This window comes from Odocoileus virginianus, chromosome 13, assembly GCF_023699985.2.
Source record: "Odocoileus virginianus isolate 20LAN1187 ecotype Illinois chromosome 13, Ovbor_1.2, whole genome shotgun sequence".
NCBI classification, from domain to species: domain Eukaryota; kingdom Metazoa; phylum Chordata; class Mammalia; order Artiodactyla; family Cervidae; genus Odocoileus; species Odocoileus virginianus.
The window spans coordinates 49,663,056-49,681,706 of NC_069686.1; the positions used below are offsets into that span (position 1 = coordinate 49,663,056).

Below are 18,651 nucleotides of genomic sequence, written 5' to 3' on the forward strand. Positions count from 1 at the left end.
AAAAGCAGAACAAAGAGAGGGAATTATGAAATCAATATTGCCAATATAACAAAACTTTCCTCTTATTTTGGAGGCCCTCTCATCCATAGAAGATTAGTCACTTCATGCTGTTGCCCTTTCAGCAAAATAAATGTATAAATAGGAACTTCAAAAATCTCCCACAAAAATCATTTTACTTATGGGTCTACATGTCCTCTTATCGCCTCAATTCATATGACATTCTTGAGCCAGGTAAACCTGCCTGCCACCTGTCATCCATCTACTCTACTCACAGAGGACCATCAGAAGCTCTCCCTATTAGAATAATCTCCTTCCCCATGTCCTATATCCTATCCTCCTCCTACTTCTTCTTCAGCACACTAATCAAGACTTCATCATTGACAGTCTTTCTTTTAATAATGACAAGTTCTTCTCTTCCTTCCTAAGCAAACTTCCACCCATGTTCAAGAATTACTATACAGTATTTCATTCCAAACATAAATGTATATGTTACATCTGCCTTTATGTGATCATTCTCTGTTTCTTTATTACTCCATCTCCTCCTTTTCTTTATAAATTCTTTGAGGACATAACAGATCATGATTTCTACTTCCTGTGTCACTTGCTGAAAATTCTGGTATATATTTGACCCAGTGGTTGTTCAGGTAACACCATTGTATGTGGTGAAGAGAGCATAATTCAGATCCAGAAATCTAGAGGCACATAGGTGTTTAAACCACAGGAAAGAGAAAAGTCTCTGAATTCATGTCATCAAACCATCACTGCCATATTTGGGATTTTTAAAACTTTTATTCCTTTACCTTTTCAGATACTATAGCAAGAACACAACCTGTAAACTTAATTTTGCCTGCTAAGCAAAATGATAATGTTACAATACACTGAAATACATAGAAAAATGCTACAAAATTCTCTTCTATTTTCAAATGTTTGGAGCCATTGAAACACATTTACTATTTATGTGACTTTATAGTTGGATAATCTGTCAATACTTATAAAGTATTTTTACATTTTAATTATATGAAATTGCCTCTAGATGATCAAGAAGGGCCATTGAAACCAGGTAATTATTCTTAATTATCTGCAAAGGAATCCCATGCTAATGCTTACAAATAATTTACTATTAATTCAGCAATTAATTTGATTGTTCTCATGAGAAGGAATGATAACTTAAATGATTTACCACTGAAAGAAAATGAAAGCATCTTAAAAGTTACTCCTATTAGTGTTCTACTACTTTTCTACCTTATAAATTCAATGATTGAACAAGGTGAATGTGTGTAAGGATTTATGAACTTGCTTAGTCTAAAGCATGAAATAAAAGAGAAAATTACAAACATGAAAACATGCACACACAATTCAAATCATGTAACCTTGAACAGTTCACTTATATACTCTATATCTTAGTTCTTCATCTAGACCTGGGTGAGAAAGGGGCAGGGTCATAATTTGGTAGTCTTTAAGAGTTCAGTTCAGTTCAGTCGCTCAGTCATGTCTGACTCTTTGTGACCCCATGAACCGCAGCACGCCAGGCCTCCCTGTCCATCACCAACTCCGGGAGTCCACCCAAACACATGTCCATTGAGTCAGTGGTGCCATCTCACACTCTGTCGTCCCCTTCTCCTCCTGCCCTCAATCCCTCCCAGTATCAGGGTCTTTTCAAATGAGTAAGCTCTCCGCATAAGGTGGCCAAAGTATTGGAGTTTCAGTTTCAACATCAGTCCTTCCAATGAACATCCAGGATTGATATCCTTTAGGATGGACTGGTTGGATCTCCTTGCAGTCCAAGGGACTCTCAAGAGTCTTCTCCAACACCACAGTTCAAAAACATCAATTCTTTGGTGCTCAGCTTTCTTTATAGTCCAACTCTCACACCCATACATGACCACTGGGAAAACCATAGCCTTGACTAGATGGACCTTTGTTGGCAAAGTAACGTCTCTGCTTTTTAATATGCTCTCTAGGCTGGTCATAACTTTCCTTCCAAGGAGTGAAGTGAAGTCACTCAGTCATGTCCAACTCTTTGTGACCCCATGGACTGTAGCCCTACCAGGCTCCTCCGTCCATGGGATTTTCCAGGCAAGAATACTGAGTGGGTTGCCATTTCCTTCTCCAGGAGATCTTCCTGACCCAGGGATTGAACCCAGGTCTCCTGCATTGTAGGCAGACACTTTACCATCTGAGCCACAGGGAAGTCAAGCGTCTTTTAATTTCATTGCTGCAATCACCATCTGCAGTGATTTTGGAGCCCCAAAAAATAAAGTCAGACACTGTTTCCCCATCTATTTGCCATGAAGTGATGGGACTGGATGCCATGATCTTAGTTTTCTGAATGTTGAGCTTTAAGCCAACTTTTTCACTCTCCTCTTTCACTTTCATCAAGAGGCCCTTCAGTAGTTCTTCACTTTCTGCCATAAGGGTGGTGTCATCTGCATATCTGAGGTTATTGACATTTCTCCCGGCAATCTTGATTCCAGCTTGTGCTACTTCCAGCCCAGCATTTCTCATGATGTACTCTGCATATAAGTTAAATGAGCAGGGTGACAATATACAGCCTTGATGCACTCCTTTTCCTATTTAGAACCAGTCTGTTGTTCCATGTCCAGTTCTAACTGTTGCTTCTTGACCTGCATACAGGTTTCTCAAAAGGCAGGTCAGGTGGTCTGGTATTCCCATCTCCTTCAGAATTTTCCACATTTTATTGTGATCTACACTGTCGAAGGCTTTGGCATAGTCAATAAAGCAGAAATAGATGTTTTTCTGGAACTCTTTTGCTTTTTTGATAATCCAGTGGATGTTGACAATTTGATCTCTTGCTCCTCTGCCTTTTCTAAAACCAGCTTGGACATCTGGAAGTTCACAGTTCATGCATTGCTGAAGCCTGGCTTGGAGAATTTTAAGCATTATTTTACTAGCGTGTGAGATGAGTGCAATTGTGCGGTAGTTTGAACACTCTTTGGCAATGCATTTCTTTGTGATTGGATGAAAACTGACCTTTTCCAGTCCTGTGGCCACTGCTGAGTTTTCCAGATTTGCTGGCATATTGAGTGCAGCACTTTCACAGCATCATCTTTCAGGATTTGAAATAGCTCCACTGGAATTCCATCACCTCCACTAGTACCTTCCCTCATACCTCACACTCTTATCAGTCTCTATGTCTGCTACATATGATTTTAAGATGATACTCTCTGATTATCATTCTTAACCATGTAGAGTTTAATGATCACTCTCTAGAAATTATTATACTGAAAACCAGCACTGTGGCTAACTCTCTCACTAACGCTATCCAGAGAAACAGGCAAAGAAGGTGAATGAAATCCACAAACACAATCCAATCTAATCTCAGATGGTATCTGTATAGTCTACCTTATAAAAATTGCCCTAGCACTGCTAACAACTGAGATGAATTAGTGTGTCTCCTCATTCTTTTCTCCCTGTTCGCTCTTTATAGGAAGTTCATAAAGTAATGACTAGGTCACAAGACAGATGGAGGTTGGCTAAGAAAAAAATGGATGACAAAGGAGCCTTATATCTAGATGATTTCTTTATTGGATCAAAACTCTTCAAACATAAACCTGAATCTCCTCTCCCCTAGAGTATTCATAAGAAGACACTGTCAACTTCCTAAATAGAGAAGTGAGAATGTCATGTGTGGATAACTAACCCCAAGTCAACTTAAAACCAGTCTCATTATAAAGGACAAACTTAGATAGCTAAAGTTTATTTACTAGGGAAGGAGATGACCACTAAAAACCAGTAGTATCTGGTATATAAGTCCTTTTATGAGTTTAGGTTTTTAAACTTTGAAAACCTGCACTTAGCTTAAAGTTTAATCTTACATTATAATATTGCACCTTTAAACGTTTTTCTTTCTTAGCAGTGAGGCCTGTATCCCTGGGCCTGACCTGAATATTTGTATTCATCTGTCAAAATTAAATCAGATATTCCCTCTGTGAGCCTCCATTGATTTATTTGCACCCTTATAAGTAGAAGATGATGCTGAAGCTGAAACTCCAATACTTTGGCCCCCTGATGTGAAGAGCTGACTCATTTGAAAAGAGTCAGTCTTTCCCTGATGCTGGGAAAGATTGAGGGCAGGAGGAGAAGGGGATGACAGAGGATGAGATGGTTGCATGGCATCACTGACTCAATGGACATGGTTTTGGGTGAACTTCGGGAGTTGGTGATGGATAGGGAGGCCTGGCATGCTGTGGTTCATGGGGTCACAAAGAGTTGGACATGACTGAGTGAGTGAACTGAACTGAAGTGGAATCACCTTATCAAGTAAACATTTCCACTGTACTTGTATTGATATGTGTGCATTCCTTCCCATGGGCTAGTTGGAGAATGTGTGTCTTAATTTTCTTGGACATTGAGAGCCTTGTTTTGTCTCTGACAACAGTATGTAGATAATAAATGTTTGGTGTAGGATAATGTTTGGTTATCCTAAAAACTAAATAATGAATGTTTGGTGTAGGATAATTTGCTTCTTCCTGGGTAATAAGACTAGATTTTTGTAAGCTGCCTTAGCGACAAATGGTTAACCCTGGACAGTGATCACATTGCCTAAATATAAGGTTTATCCATAGGTTTGCTTTCTTGATAAAAAGACAATATAATATTTTCTCTCCTTCCCACACTTTTCCCATAAAATCCAAATGATAGCTTCCAGAATAATAGAATCTACTTTTAAATTGATAAATTATAACAGTAAATGAGTTTTAATTTACCCATATAAAAATAAAAGATACCTTGGATGCTATATCCTAAATAAATCCAGTGAAGAATATATAATTTGGTATTTTTCTAACACTAAACTATTAATATTAACAATGATAATTTAACAAAACCTGGCATAAGTCCAGGTACTTGTGAATTTAACTCACTCTTTAAATTTCTTATCTGGAGATAAGCATGAATCCCCACGGCCTGGCCTTGTCAGCTTTCATCAGATATTGAAATCCAAGGTTTTTATTCTGTTACAGAATGGAAAATTCTAATAATTCTGAGATGGTCTCTCCATTTAGCTAATTAGCTCTTTATCTTTCATGAGACAAAAAAGGAATATATATGCTATGAAGTTGAGTCTTGTTTTTTTTGAAAAAGTGGGATAAAAGATGCCAAATACTAATATCAATACTATGTAAGGAAACTTCCTCAGAGATTCTGAGAAAATGGTTTCAGAAGTGGAAAAAAGAAAGTTTTTTGCATATCACAGTGCAACAAGGAGAGAAAAATCAAAACCATATAGACCAACCATCTGCTCAGTAAAATTAATGACAACTTGTCCTCACAAACTTCAAAATTTGAATAGGAGGGGACCAAGGACTAAAGTTACAGAACCTGTGTGATATCAGCATCCAGCAGGGGAAAGGAGAAGGTAAAAATGGGGTGTCTGGTATACCCCCAAACACCAAACTGGAAAACTAAACCATGGAGTAGGAGGCTTTTGCATACTCCAAAAGCAACCAAATATAAAGAATCCATGGAGAGGTTCTGGGGGCTGATGAAACCTGAGTCCAGTGAACTCTCAACACTGTAAGTCAAAACTGCCTTCCAGGACAATTTTCTGTGCTGAAAAGAAACGGGTGGGAAGAGTTTCCAAATTGCTCAGAACAAGAGGACTAGCAGTGAAGGAAAAGAAAGGGCCAGTAAACGAAGCTGGAAGGAAAACAGATCCAGTAAATTTCATGAATCTGCTAAATGTGTGACCACTCAAAGCAAACAAACAAAAGCAGAGAACCCTGGACCATGAAAATGAAATTAGGTAGAAACAAGCCTCAATCACAATTGCTTCTAAAAGTTCATAAAGGTTTATTTCCCAGAAAAATAAGTGGAGATAGAAATCAAATTCAAGTCCCACAAAATGGTGTTAAGAGGAAAAAGTGGATGAAAGAATAATATCTCTATAGATAAGAAACTGCAGAAAAAGACATGCATAAAAAGCAGATAAAAACTCTTGTTTAAAAAATAAGTGGTTGGTCATTTTGGAAGTGACAAAATATGAAAGAACACATAAATAAAACACAGATAAAATACAAATGTTAAAGAATGAGAGAACCTATGTAAAAGATATGACCATTTTAAGTTTTATTACATTTTAACTCATGTTGGTGTAGTAGAGGGACTATTTTCTATGTTACATGGAATACAGCAAATGTATAATTATGAAATATTCTATCTCCAGTATCTTTGAAAAAGTGGATTGTTAGTATAAAATAAATGAGATATAGATGTAAGACAAAACTTAAGTAAATACCTTTAGTTCATCAACATGAACTCAAAAAGTATTTCCTCTTCAAAATAAAGGAAATAATAGCATATATTTCAAAATTGCACTCACTGAAATGGTCTAGCAGCTGTGGAACCCAGTAAGTTCAGTATCCCTGAAGTTCTTCTTGTGGCACCAAAGAGTCATTTCCACTAAAAGAAGCCAGGGATTTTTTTTTTTTTTTCATTTGTTTTTATTAGTTGGAGGCTAATTACTTTACAATATTGCAGTGGTTTTTGCCATACATTGACATGAATCAGCCACGGATTTACATGTGTTCCCCAAGCCAGGGATTTTTAGAGAGAAACAGCTGATTCTAAGTCTGGCAAAGAAAATGTATAAAATAAGCCTGAAACATCTCACCATAGTGGATAACAAGGAGGCTAACATAGGCCACCAGTGTCTTTACTAAAGTGTTCATAGAACAAATTTAAAAAACACTACAACTAGGACAACCTGAGCATTGATATAGGTGATAATTGAAAATGGTTAAAATATATCAAATTTATTTAAATCTATGATTTCATTATGATACAAAAATAGTCACATATAATCAAAGATGCTAGGTAAACAACTCCTCATTGTGAAAACTGGTAAATAAAAGGTGAATAAGTATTTTTCTTGCCTTTTCTATACATAATAGAGCAGTAGATGATTAAATATCAGTTGGGGCAAACATTTCTCCTTATAGTAGTGCTCCCACCAGTAAATGAGAAAGGATAATAGAATTGGAAGTTTGCCATTTTGTGTTTCCTAAATGATAGAGAGTTTAAGTTTTGACCATCGATGTTAGCCAAGCACATAAAAAGCTATAGCCATACATTATGTGCCTCCTGAGAAAGAGCACATCTTCTATGAAGGAGCCTTGCCAAAGACATGAATATGATTGAGCCTCTGCATGCAATTCCCAATTTATGGGAAATTTAAGGACAGAGGAACATGTTAAACTTCACCACAAGTATGCAATTTTTTTTTTTTTTTTTTTTAAATTTTTATTAGTTGGAGGCTAATTACTTTACATCATTACAGTAGTTTTTGTTATACATTGATATGAATTAGCCATGGATTTACATGTATTCCCCTTCCCAGTCCCCCCTCCCACCTCCCTCTCCACCCGATCCCTCTGGGTCTTCCCAGTGCACCAGGCCCGAGCACTTGTCTCATGTACCCAACCTGAGCTGGTTATCCGTTTTACCCTAGATAATACACATGTTTCAATGCTGTTCTCCTGAAACATCCCACCCTTGCCTTCTCCCAGAGTCCACAAGTCTGTTCCATACATCTGAGTCTCTTTTTCTGTTTTGCATATAGGGTTATCGTTACCATCTTTCTAAAGTCCATATATATGTGTTAGTATACTGTAATGGTCTTTATCTTTCTGGCTTACTTCGCTCTGTATAATGGGCTCCAGTTTCATCCATCTCATTAGAAGTGATTCAAATGAATTCTTTTTAATGGCTGAGTAATATTCCATGGTGTATATGTACCACAGCTTCCTCATCCATTCGTCTGCTGATGGGCATCTGGGTTGCTTCCATGTCCTGGCTATTATAAACAGTGCTGCGATGAACATTGGGGTGCACGTGTCTCTTTCAGATCTGGTTTCCTTGGTGTGTATGCCCAGAAGTGGGATTGCTGGGTCATATGGCAGTTCTATTTCCAGCTTTTTAAGAAATCTCCACACTGTTTTCCATAGTGGCTGTACTAATTTGCATTCCCACCAACAGTGTAAGAGGGTTCCCTTTTCTCCACACCCTCTCCAGCATTTATTGCTTGTAGACTTTTGGATAGCAGCCATCCTGACTGGCGTATAATGGTACCTCATTGTGGTTTTGATTTGCATTTCTCTGATAATGAGTGATGTTGAGCATCTTTTCATGTGTTTGTTAGCCATCTGTATGTCTTCCTTGGAGAAATGTCTGTTGAGTTCTTTGGCCCATTTTTTGATTGGGTCATTTATTTTTCTGGAGTTGAGCTGGAGGAGTTGCTTGTATATTTTTGAGATTAATCCTTTGTCTGTTGCTTCATTTGCTATTATTTTCTCCCAATCTGAGGGCTGTCTTTTCACCTTGCTTATAGTTTCCTTTGTTGTGCAAAAGCTTTTAAGTTTCATTAGGTCCCATTTGTTTATTTTTGCTTTTATTTCTGAAATTCTGGGATGTGGGTCATAGAGGATCCTGCTGTGATTTATGTCGGAGAGTGTTTTGCCTATGTTCTCCTCTAGGAGTTTGATAGTTTCTGGTCTTACATTTAGATCTTTAATCCATTTTGAGTTTATTTTTGTGTATGGTGTTAGAAAGTGTTCTAGTTTCATTCTTTTACAGGTGGTTGACCAGTTTTCCCAGCACCACTTGTTAAAGAGGTTATCTTTTTTCCATTGTATATCCTTGCCTCCTTTGTCGAAGATAAGGTGACCATAGGTTCGTGGACTTATCTCTGGGCTTTCTATTCTGTTCCATTGATCTATATTTCTGTCTTTGTGCCAGTACCATACTGTCTTGATGACTGTGGCTTTGTAGTAGAGTCTGAAGTCAGGCAGATTGATTCCTCCAGTTCCATTCTTCTTTCTCAGGATTACTTTGGCTATTCGAGGTTTTTTGTATTTCCATACAAATTGTGAAATTATTTGTTCTAGTTCTGTGAAAAATACTGTTGGTAGTTTGATAGGGATTGCATTGAATCTATAGATTACTTTGGGTAGTATAGCCATTTTGACAATATTGATTCTTCCAATCCATGAACATGGTATATTTCTCCATCTATTTGTGTCCTCTTTGATTTCTTTCATCAGTGTTTTATAGTTTTCTATGTATAGGTCTTTTGTTTCTTTAGGTAGATATACTCCTAAGTATTTTATTCTTTTTGTTGCAATGGTGAATGGTATTGTTTCCTTAATTTCTCTTTCTGTTTTCTCATTGTTAGTGTATAGGAATGCAAGAGATTTCTGTGTGTTAATTTTATATCCTGCAACTTGACTGTATTCATTGATTAGCTCTAGTAATTTTCTGGTAGAGTCTTTAGGGTTTTCTATGTAGAGGATCATGTCATCTGCAAACAGCGAGAGTTTCACTTCTTCTTTTCCTATCTGGATTCCTTTTACTTCTTTTTCTGCCCTGATTGCTGTGGCCAAAACTTCCAAAACTATGTTGAATAGTAGTGGTGAGAGTGGGCACCCTTGTCTTGTTCCTGATTTCAGGGGAAATGCTTTCAATTTTTCACCATTGAGGGTGATGCTTGCTGTGGGTTTGTCATATATAGCTTTTATTATGTTGAGGTATGTTCCTTCTATTCCTGCTTTCTGGAGAGTTTTAATCATAAATGGATGTTGAATTTTGTCAAAGGCTTTTTCTGCATCTATTGAGATAATCATATGGTTTTTATCTTTCAATTTGTTAATGTGGTGTATTACATTGATTGATTTGCGGATATTAAAGAATCCTTGCATTCCTGGGATAAAGCCCACTTGGTCATGATGAATGATTTTTTTAATATGTTGTTGGATTCTGTTTGCTAGAATTTTGTTAAGGATTTTTGCATCTATGTTCATCAGCGATATTGGCCTGTAGTTTTCTTTTTTTGTGGCATCTTTGTCTGGTTTTGGAATTAGGGTGATGGTGGCCTCATAGAATGAGTTTGGAAGTCTACCTTCTTCTGCAATTTTCTGGAAGAGTTTGAGTAAGATAGGTGTTAGCTCTTCTCTAAATTTTTGGTAGAATTCAGCTGTGAAGCCATCTGGTCCTGGGCTTTTGTTTGCTGGAAGATTTCTGATTACAGTTTCGATTTCCTTGCTTGTGATGGTTTTGTTAAGATCTTCTATTTCTTCCTGGTTCAGTTTTGGAAAGTTATACTTCTCTAAGAACTTGTCCATTTCTTCCAAGTTGTCCATTTTATTGGCATAGAGCTGCTGGTAGTAGTCTCTTATGATCCTTTGTATTTCAGTGTTGTCTGTTGTGATCTCTCCATTTTCATTTCTAATTTTGTTAATTTGGTTCTTCTCCCTTTGTTTCTTAATGAGTCTTGCTAATGGTTTGTCAATTTTGTTAATTTTTTCAAAAAACCAGCTTTTAGCTTTGTTAATTTTTGCTATGGTCTCTTTAGTTTCTTTTGCATTTATTTCTGCCCTAAACAAGTATGCAATTTAAGAGACATACTAGGAAATTCAGTAGAAAAGGTGACCCATTTCCTTACCAGTAAATTGCTGGGAAGAAAAAAAGAAAGCAACAAAAGAAGCTAGGTTAAAAGAGATATAAAGGCATATGTAAAACCAGGCTTTACTTAATGGCTAGCCCACTCAGACTACAGATCTAAAGGAAAGTAAGAAAAAAGATTATCATAGAAGTCTTTACAGAATTTAATTTTAAGAGAGTGAGGAGGATATAACCTGTGAAGTCCTTTGTGAGTCGCTGGCAAGTTTCTATTTCCTAACCTGGGTGGCTGTTTCAACAATGTTCGCCTGGTAACTAAACTGTACAATTTGTTTTACATGGTTTTCTGTATTTGGAGAAGGAAATGGTAGCCCACTCCAGTATTCCTGCCTGGAGAATTCCATGGGCAGAGGAGACTGATGGGCTACAATTCATGGGGTTGCAAAGGGTTGGACACAACTGAATGACTAAAACTGTACATACACTATATACATACATACATACATATATATATATATATATATATATATATATATATATATAACAGATAACTAAATAAGTGCCTGCCGTATAGCAGAGGGAACTCTACTCAATTCCCTGTAATGACCTATATGGGAAGAGAATCTAAAAAAGAGTGGATATATGTTTATGTGTAATTGATTCACTTTGCTATACTCCTGAAACTAACACAATATTATAAATCAACTATAGCCCAATAATTTTTTTAAATTAACATTTAAAAAAGTTTTAAAAAATATCTCCTATCATTCTGGGAAATTTAGGTTTATTTTCATTATGGGATTTCATAGTCTCCTGATGGCAGTTTTTCCCAAAGTATGTTATATTCTACAGTGCATTCATAGGGGCTGAGAAAAAAGAGATTCATAATCAAATCCATTTTGGAAATATTGAGCTAAATGGTCCTAAAGAAGGATTTTTGTAACACTGTTGTTAAGTCATCAAAATCTATTCTCTCCTTTCTTCCAGGGCACAGGACTGGACCATATTACCCAGCTTTCCTTGCAGGTGGGTGTGACTAGGTAACTGAGCTCTGATAAATGAAAGGTAAATGGGAGGCTATGTGTGACACTCCGCCTCTCACCCTAAAACCTCCCACATGTGTCCTTCATGCTCTTCACCCTACAGGGAGCAGGGATGGTGATGAGTAGAATGGTTTTGAAAGCCAAGCTTGAAGATGGCAGACAATCTAGTAGCCTGCATCCCAGGATGACTGTATGGAGCAGAGAGTGTCCTTTCCCCACCAGCAAATCCTACTTAGGAGTGTTTGCTGGGAGAGAAATAACATTGCATTCCATTTGATGAGCTACAATTTGGGGTTATTTGCGTTTCCAAATTATCTATTATCATACTATACATTGGGCTTCCCCGGTGGCTCTCGTGGTAGAGAATCCACCTGCCAATGAAGGAAATGTAAGAGATGTGGGTTCAATCCCTAGATTGGGAAGATCTCCCAGGGAGGGCACAGCAACCCACTCCAATATTCTTGCTTGGAGAATCCCATGGACAGAGAAGCCTGGCAGGCTGCAGACCATAGGGTCACAAAGAGTTGGACACAACTGAAATGACTTAACACATACTGTTGGACTGATGGGGTTGAAATCTTGGCTTAAACCTGGTTAAGTCAATACACTTAATTTCCTCAGAGGCAAATTTAGTAAACACTTTTGTTTTATAGGGAGGATGAAATAACTATACTTCCTTCTAAAACCTTAAGATGTTCTTGTAAAATATAAATCTCTTGGGGAGACAAGGCATGAGCTCTTAGAAATCCAAAGCATAAAAGCAAAATCCTCCCTGAGATGATGTTTTATTCATTGGTGCAGTGCCTTGCATTTAATGTATTCTCAAAAACTATTTGTTTAAAGTGAATGGAGGGAATTCCCTGGTGGTCCAGTGGTTATGGGGAGAAGGAAATGGCAACCCACTCCAGTATCCTTGTCAGGAGAATCCTGTAGACAGAGGAGCCTGGTGGGCTGCTGTCCATGGGGTCGCACAGAGTTGGACATGACTGAAGCGACTTTGCATGCATGCATGCATTGGGGAAAGAAATGGCAACCCACTCCAGTGTTCTTGCCTGGAGAATCCCAGGGACAGAGGAGACTGGTGGGCCCCATCTGTAGGGTCACACAGAGTCGGACGTGACTGAAGCGACTTGGCAGCAGCAGCAGCCAGTTGTTAGGACTCTAGGCTTTCACTGCTGAGGGCCTGAGTTCAATCCCTTTGTTAAAGAACTAAGATTCCACAAGCTGCATAGAATGGGAAAAAAAAAAAATCTTACTAGAGGAGTTCTTAAGGATAATAATTGATTCCTATAGATAATAAATTAATAATCTTGTAATTTATCAAGAACTTGCCATTCATTTATGTCTTTAAATCTGCAAGTTCATGTTTCCCAAAATGTGTTATCACACAGCCCATGTGGACTATGTTCTTAGTTCAGTGGGTCAAAGTCAGCACTTTCTAAACTATAAAGCCTAGCATGGGAAATATCTGTCATATATTCAGAGTGAAAATGATTTCATGGAACATTTCAGGTATTTATATCTGTATCTATATATAAATCTCTCTCTCCCCCTCTGTCTCTATATATGCATATATATGTCTCCATAAGTAAGTGACATGATCATTTGTGACATAAAATGTATTTCTTACTATGTGCCATGGTCAAAAATATTTAGAAGCCACTGATCTAAGAAAAATGGTTATAAAAATAGCTTGTCTATTAAATAGCCTGTCATGGATATTATTGAAAAACTGTTGTTTTTATTATATGTGCTTAGTCATTTCAGTTGTGGCTGACTCTGCAACCCCCTGAACTGTAGCCCGCCAGACTCCTCTGTCCATGGGGATTCTCCAGGCAAGAATACTGGAGTGGCTTACCATGCCCTCCTCTAGAGTATCTTCCCAATCCTGGTTTCCCGCCTTGCAGGCAGACTCTTTACCATCTGAGCCACCAAGGAAGCCATAGGCATGTTGTTTTTATTTTGCAAATATGAACTGTAACTTTTTTAAAGGGGTGAATGTTCATTACATTTTTATTTCCAAGGAAGCCATAGGCATGTAGTTTTTATTTTGTAAATATGAACTATAACTTTTTTAAAGGGGTGAATGTTCATTATATTTTTATTTCCACAATATTTTTCTTTATCACAAAAACTTTTTTCTTCTTTAAATACAGGATTAATTTCAGGATAAAACAATTATTAAATTAAGTTTGTATCTAGAGAACCCACATTTATTGTATGAGATCAAATAACACAACACTGTGCTCCAACATGAAATTTTTAAAAAGCACAATATGATTCTTAAATGTAAACCTGAAAGTAAAAACTTAATTTCTTAAACGTATCCTTCTCCATAGGAAACAGGCACGGTGGGCGGGGGGAGGGAGGGGGCAGATGGCGGTGGTGGTGTTGGTTGGTGCTTGTAGTCTAGATGGATAAATTATACCCAGCGAGGGGAGAGTGAAGTAAGTGCCTAGGTTAACTCTTTATGTACTGGAATAGCAATTCCATTCAGAGTACTCACTTTCACAGGGGTCTTTGTGACATAATAAAAAGTAGGATCAGCACTCAGAAACTGTTGTTCCTCATTTAGGCATAAACTAATACACTGTGATCTTAGCTCTAAGGGGGTACTCCCACAGTAAGACACAAAGAACAGTCCAGCACCTGTGATGGAATTCCTCTCATTTAACTATCTGGGCATTCTCTTGACCTGAGCCAACCTCTTCTGCAGATGCACCCAATACCAGAGGAGTGGTTCTCCACATGTGGTCCCAAGACCTGCAGCATCAGCATCACCTGGACACTTGCTAGAAATGCAATTTATGCATCCCATAAAAATTTCTGGGGGGAAATTCCCAACAACTACAGGGGTGGGGTTCAGCAGCGTGTCTTTTAAGAAGCCCTTCAGGTGGTTCTGATACACTCTGTAGTTTGAAAGCCACTGTCCTCAAGCCAGCTTGAATTCTCTGTGTACAAAATAACAGACTCCTCATTTTCCCATACCCCAACATCTTTCTCTAATCCTTCCTACCTCTTAATGGTCACTCCAGCCATCCAGAGGCTCAGGTCAAAAACTCTGGAGTGATCTTTGATTCTTATTTTCCTTACATCATACAACCATACCTTGAGCAGATCCTTTCAGCTCTAACTTCAAAGTAAAACCCATGTTCTAGCAGCTTCTCACTATTTGCACCAATTTTATCCTGGTCAAAGTCACCATCACTTTTCACTTGGATGATAACAAATGACCTCCCATCTGAGTCTTCCCTTCCCATTCTGGAGATCATGTCCAATTCTGGGGCCAGAAGTATCCTTTTAAAATAATGGAAGTTAGATCACGTAACTCTTCTCCTCAATGGTTTCCCAACTTAGCTTGAAAACCAAGTCCTTTTCAGGGTCTACAAAGCCCTCCCCAGTCTGTCCGCACTGCCTGTGAGTGCTCAAAGCCTCTGTGCTCTTTGTTCCCTGCCTCAGTCACCACTTCAGCCTCCTGGGTATTCCCGGACAGCTCCAGGCACTCCTGGTCTCTGGGCTTTTGACCTTGCTCTTCTCTCTGCCTGCAACGTTCTCCCTCCTGCACCTGTAGGATTTGCTCCCTTACTTTCTTCAGGCCCCTGCTCAAATTTGAGAGGACTTCTTTGACCAGGCTACATAAACATATCAGCAACTCCTCCACATCACTTTTTGTCTTTTTCCCCCTCCATATCACTTACTACTAACTGATATGCCATATAATAAGCCAGTGGTTTTGTGTGTGTGTGTGTGTGTGTGTGTGTGTGTTTAATGGAGCATAACTGCTTTACAATGGTGTGTTAGTTTGTGCTGTACAATGACATGAGTCAGCTATATATATGCACATATATCCTTCCCTCTGGAGCCTTTCCCCACACTCCCATCCACTCCTCTAGTCATAGCGGAGCCCCAAGCCAAGTTCCCTCTGCTATACAGCATCTTCCCACCACCTGTGTATTTTACACCTGGCAAGGTATAAACGTCAGAGCTGCTCTCTGAGTTTGTCCCATGCTCGCCTTCCCACTGCCGCCCACGTCATGTCTGCAAGTCCATTCTCTATGTCTGTGTCTCTATTCCTGCCCTGCAAATAGGTTCATCAGTGCCATTTTTCCAGATTCCATATATATGTGTTAATATATGATATGTGTTTTTCTCTTTCTGACTTACAGCCTCTAGGTGCTGTTTATGTGTTTTGCTTGTTTTTAATCATCTCCCTCCCCTCTATTAGAATGTAAGTTTACATTAAAAAATAAAAACCCATTTAAAAAATGGACAGAGGAACTGAATAGACATTTTCCTAAAGAGGAAATCCAGATGGTCAACAGGCATATGAAAAGGTGTTCAACATCACTAATCATCACAGAAATGCAAATCAAAGCCACGAGATAGTCTCATTGATTACTGATATTTCCAATACCTGGAATTTCCCCAGGTCCATAATACTCAATAAACAGATTTCCACAAACAGTGTACTAATGACAACCTAACTCCTGCAAGGGCACTCTGACCTTCTCATTGGTTCAAATTAAAAAAGAAAAAACACTGGTCACATTTATCTCTTCAGGAGTTTGTGATATTTAATGAGTTAAATGGAACTAATGAATGTAAGTGTTCTGAGTTTCTGGAAATTTCAGATTTTGCAAGTGCAGTGAACTCTATTATTGTATTTTGCACAGGTCAAAAGATAGCATACAACAAAGGAATGTTTATGATGACATCACAGCAAACCTGATCAGAAATTAAAATACTGTAAACTAAATTACTGGTCAACCAAAAGGGCCACGGGTTGGATTTTTGGGCCCTACAATGATTTCTCTATTTATTCTGATACTTTACCCTATATTTGAGGGGTCCCACAAGACCTGCAAGCCTACGTAAAGCAGAATAGCCTCTTATAGCTTCTTCTTGTCTTTTGAGAGATTAAATGGATAAGAAGAAGAGAAACTGAGACTATATTTTGGATGCGTCTCATTATCTCAGAAATAATAACAACCACCACCATTTTATGCTGTGAACACACACCTAGCATAGTGGTGAATATTCTGTGAGGATTATCCCATAAAGTCCTTCAGTCTCCCGATAATCCAGGTGTGCTTTGAATATGTGTGCTTTTACAGATGATGAAACTGAATCCCAAATCAAAAAACAACCTTATAGTAGGCACTCAAACCAGGATTTGAATCTATGAGGGCTACTTTGCGCCTACCTTCAACTGGTCTACTTGTAAAGCAGCAGTGCTTGTCGACCACGAGCAGGGTATGTGTGGCCACCCAAGACCGCCGGGTCATGGTGGAGAGGTCTGACAGAATGTGGCCCACTGGAGAAGGGAATGGCAAACCAATTCAGTATTCTTCCCTTGAGAAACCCATGAACAGTATGAGAAGGCAAAAAGATAGGACACTGAAAGAGGAACTCCCCAGGTCAGTAGGTGCCCAATATGCTACTGGAGATCAGTGGAGAAATAACTCCAGAAAGAATGAAGGGATGGAGCCAAAGCAAAAACAACACCCAGTTGTGGATGTGACTGGTGATAGAAGCAAATTCTAATGCTGTAAAGAGCAATATTGCATAGGAACCTAGAATGCTAGGACCATGAATTAAGGCAAATTGGAAGTGGTCAAGCAGGAGCTGGCAAGAGTGAACGTCGACATTTAACTCATATGACCATTATATCTACTTCTGTGGGCAGGAATCCCTTAGAAGAAAAGGAGTAGCCATCAAAGTCAACAAAAGATTCCAAAATGCAGTACTTGGATGCAATCTTAAAAATCACAGAATGATCTCTGTTCGTTTCCAAGGCAAACCATTCAGTATCACAGTAATCCAAGTTTATGCCCCAACCAGTAATGCAGAAGAAGCTGAAGTTGAATGGTTCCATGAAGACCTACAAGATCTTATAGAGCTAACACCCAAAAAAAGACTTCCTTTTCATAATAGTGGACAGGAATACAAAAGTAGGAAGTCAAGAAACACCTGGTGTAACAGGCAAATTTGGCCTTAGAGTACAGAATGAAGCAGGGCAAAAGCTAATAGAGTTTTGCAAAGAGAACGCTCTGGTCATAGCAAACACCCTCTTCCAACAACACAAGAGAAGACTCTGCACATGGACATCACTAGATGGTCAACACTGAAATCAGACTGATTATATTCTTTGCAGCCAAAGATGGAGAAGCTTTATACAGTCAGCAAAAACAAGACCAGGAGCTGACTGTGGCTCAGATCATGAACTCCTTATTGCCAAATTCAGACTGAAATTGAAGAAAGTGGGGAAAACCACTAGACTATTCAGGTATAACCTAAATAAAATGCCTTATGAATATACAGTGGAAGTGAGAAATAGATTTAAGGGACTAGATCTGATAGAGTACCTGATGAACTATGGATGGAGGTTCGTGACATTGTACAGGAGACAGGGATCAAGACCATCCCCATGGAAAAGAAATGCAACAAAAACAAAATGGCTGTCTGAGGAGGACTTACAAATAGCTGTGAAAAGAAGAGAAGCAAAAATCAAAGGAGAAAAGAAAAGATATACTCATTTGAATGCAGAGTTCCAAAGAATAGAAAGGAAAGATAAGAAAGCCTTCCTCAGTGATCAGTGCAAAGAAATAGAGGAAAACAACAGAATGGGAAAGACTAGAGATCTCTTCAAGAAAATTAGAGATACCACGGGAACATTTCATGGAAAGATGGGCTCAATATGGTGTGGACCTAACAGAAGCAGAAGATATTAAGAAGAGGTGGCAAGAATACACATAAGAACTGAACAAAAAAGATCTTCATGACCCATATAATCACAATGGTGTGATCACTCACCTAGAGTCAGACATCCTGGAATGTGAAGTCAAGTGGGCATTAAGAAGCATCACTATGAACAAAGCTAGTGGAGGTGATGGAATTCCAGTTGAGCTATTTCAAATCCTGAAAGATGATGCTGTGAAAATGCTGCATGCAATATGCCAGCAAATTTGGAAAACTCAGCAGTGGCCACAGGACTGGAAAAGGTCAGTTTTCATTCCAATCCCAAAGAAAGGCAATGCCAAGAATGCTCAAACTATACAATTGCACTCATCTCACATGCTAGTAAAGTAATGCTCAAAATTCTCTAAGCCAGGCTTCAACACTATGTGAACTGTGAACTTCCAGATGTTCAAGCTGGTTTTAGAAAAGGCAGAGGAACCGGAGATCAAATTGCCAA

General features: G+C 38.5%; 1 protein-coding gene across 1 annotated transcript in view; it reads right to left on the reverse strand.

Annotated features, from left to right (window-relative positions):
* Positions 1-18,651, reverse strand: part of THSD7B (thrombospondin type 1 domain containing 7B) — a 970,494-nt gene that overhangs the window by 52,444 nt on the left and 899,399 nt on the right. The gene's annotated exons all lie outside the window — the stretch shown is intronic.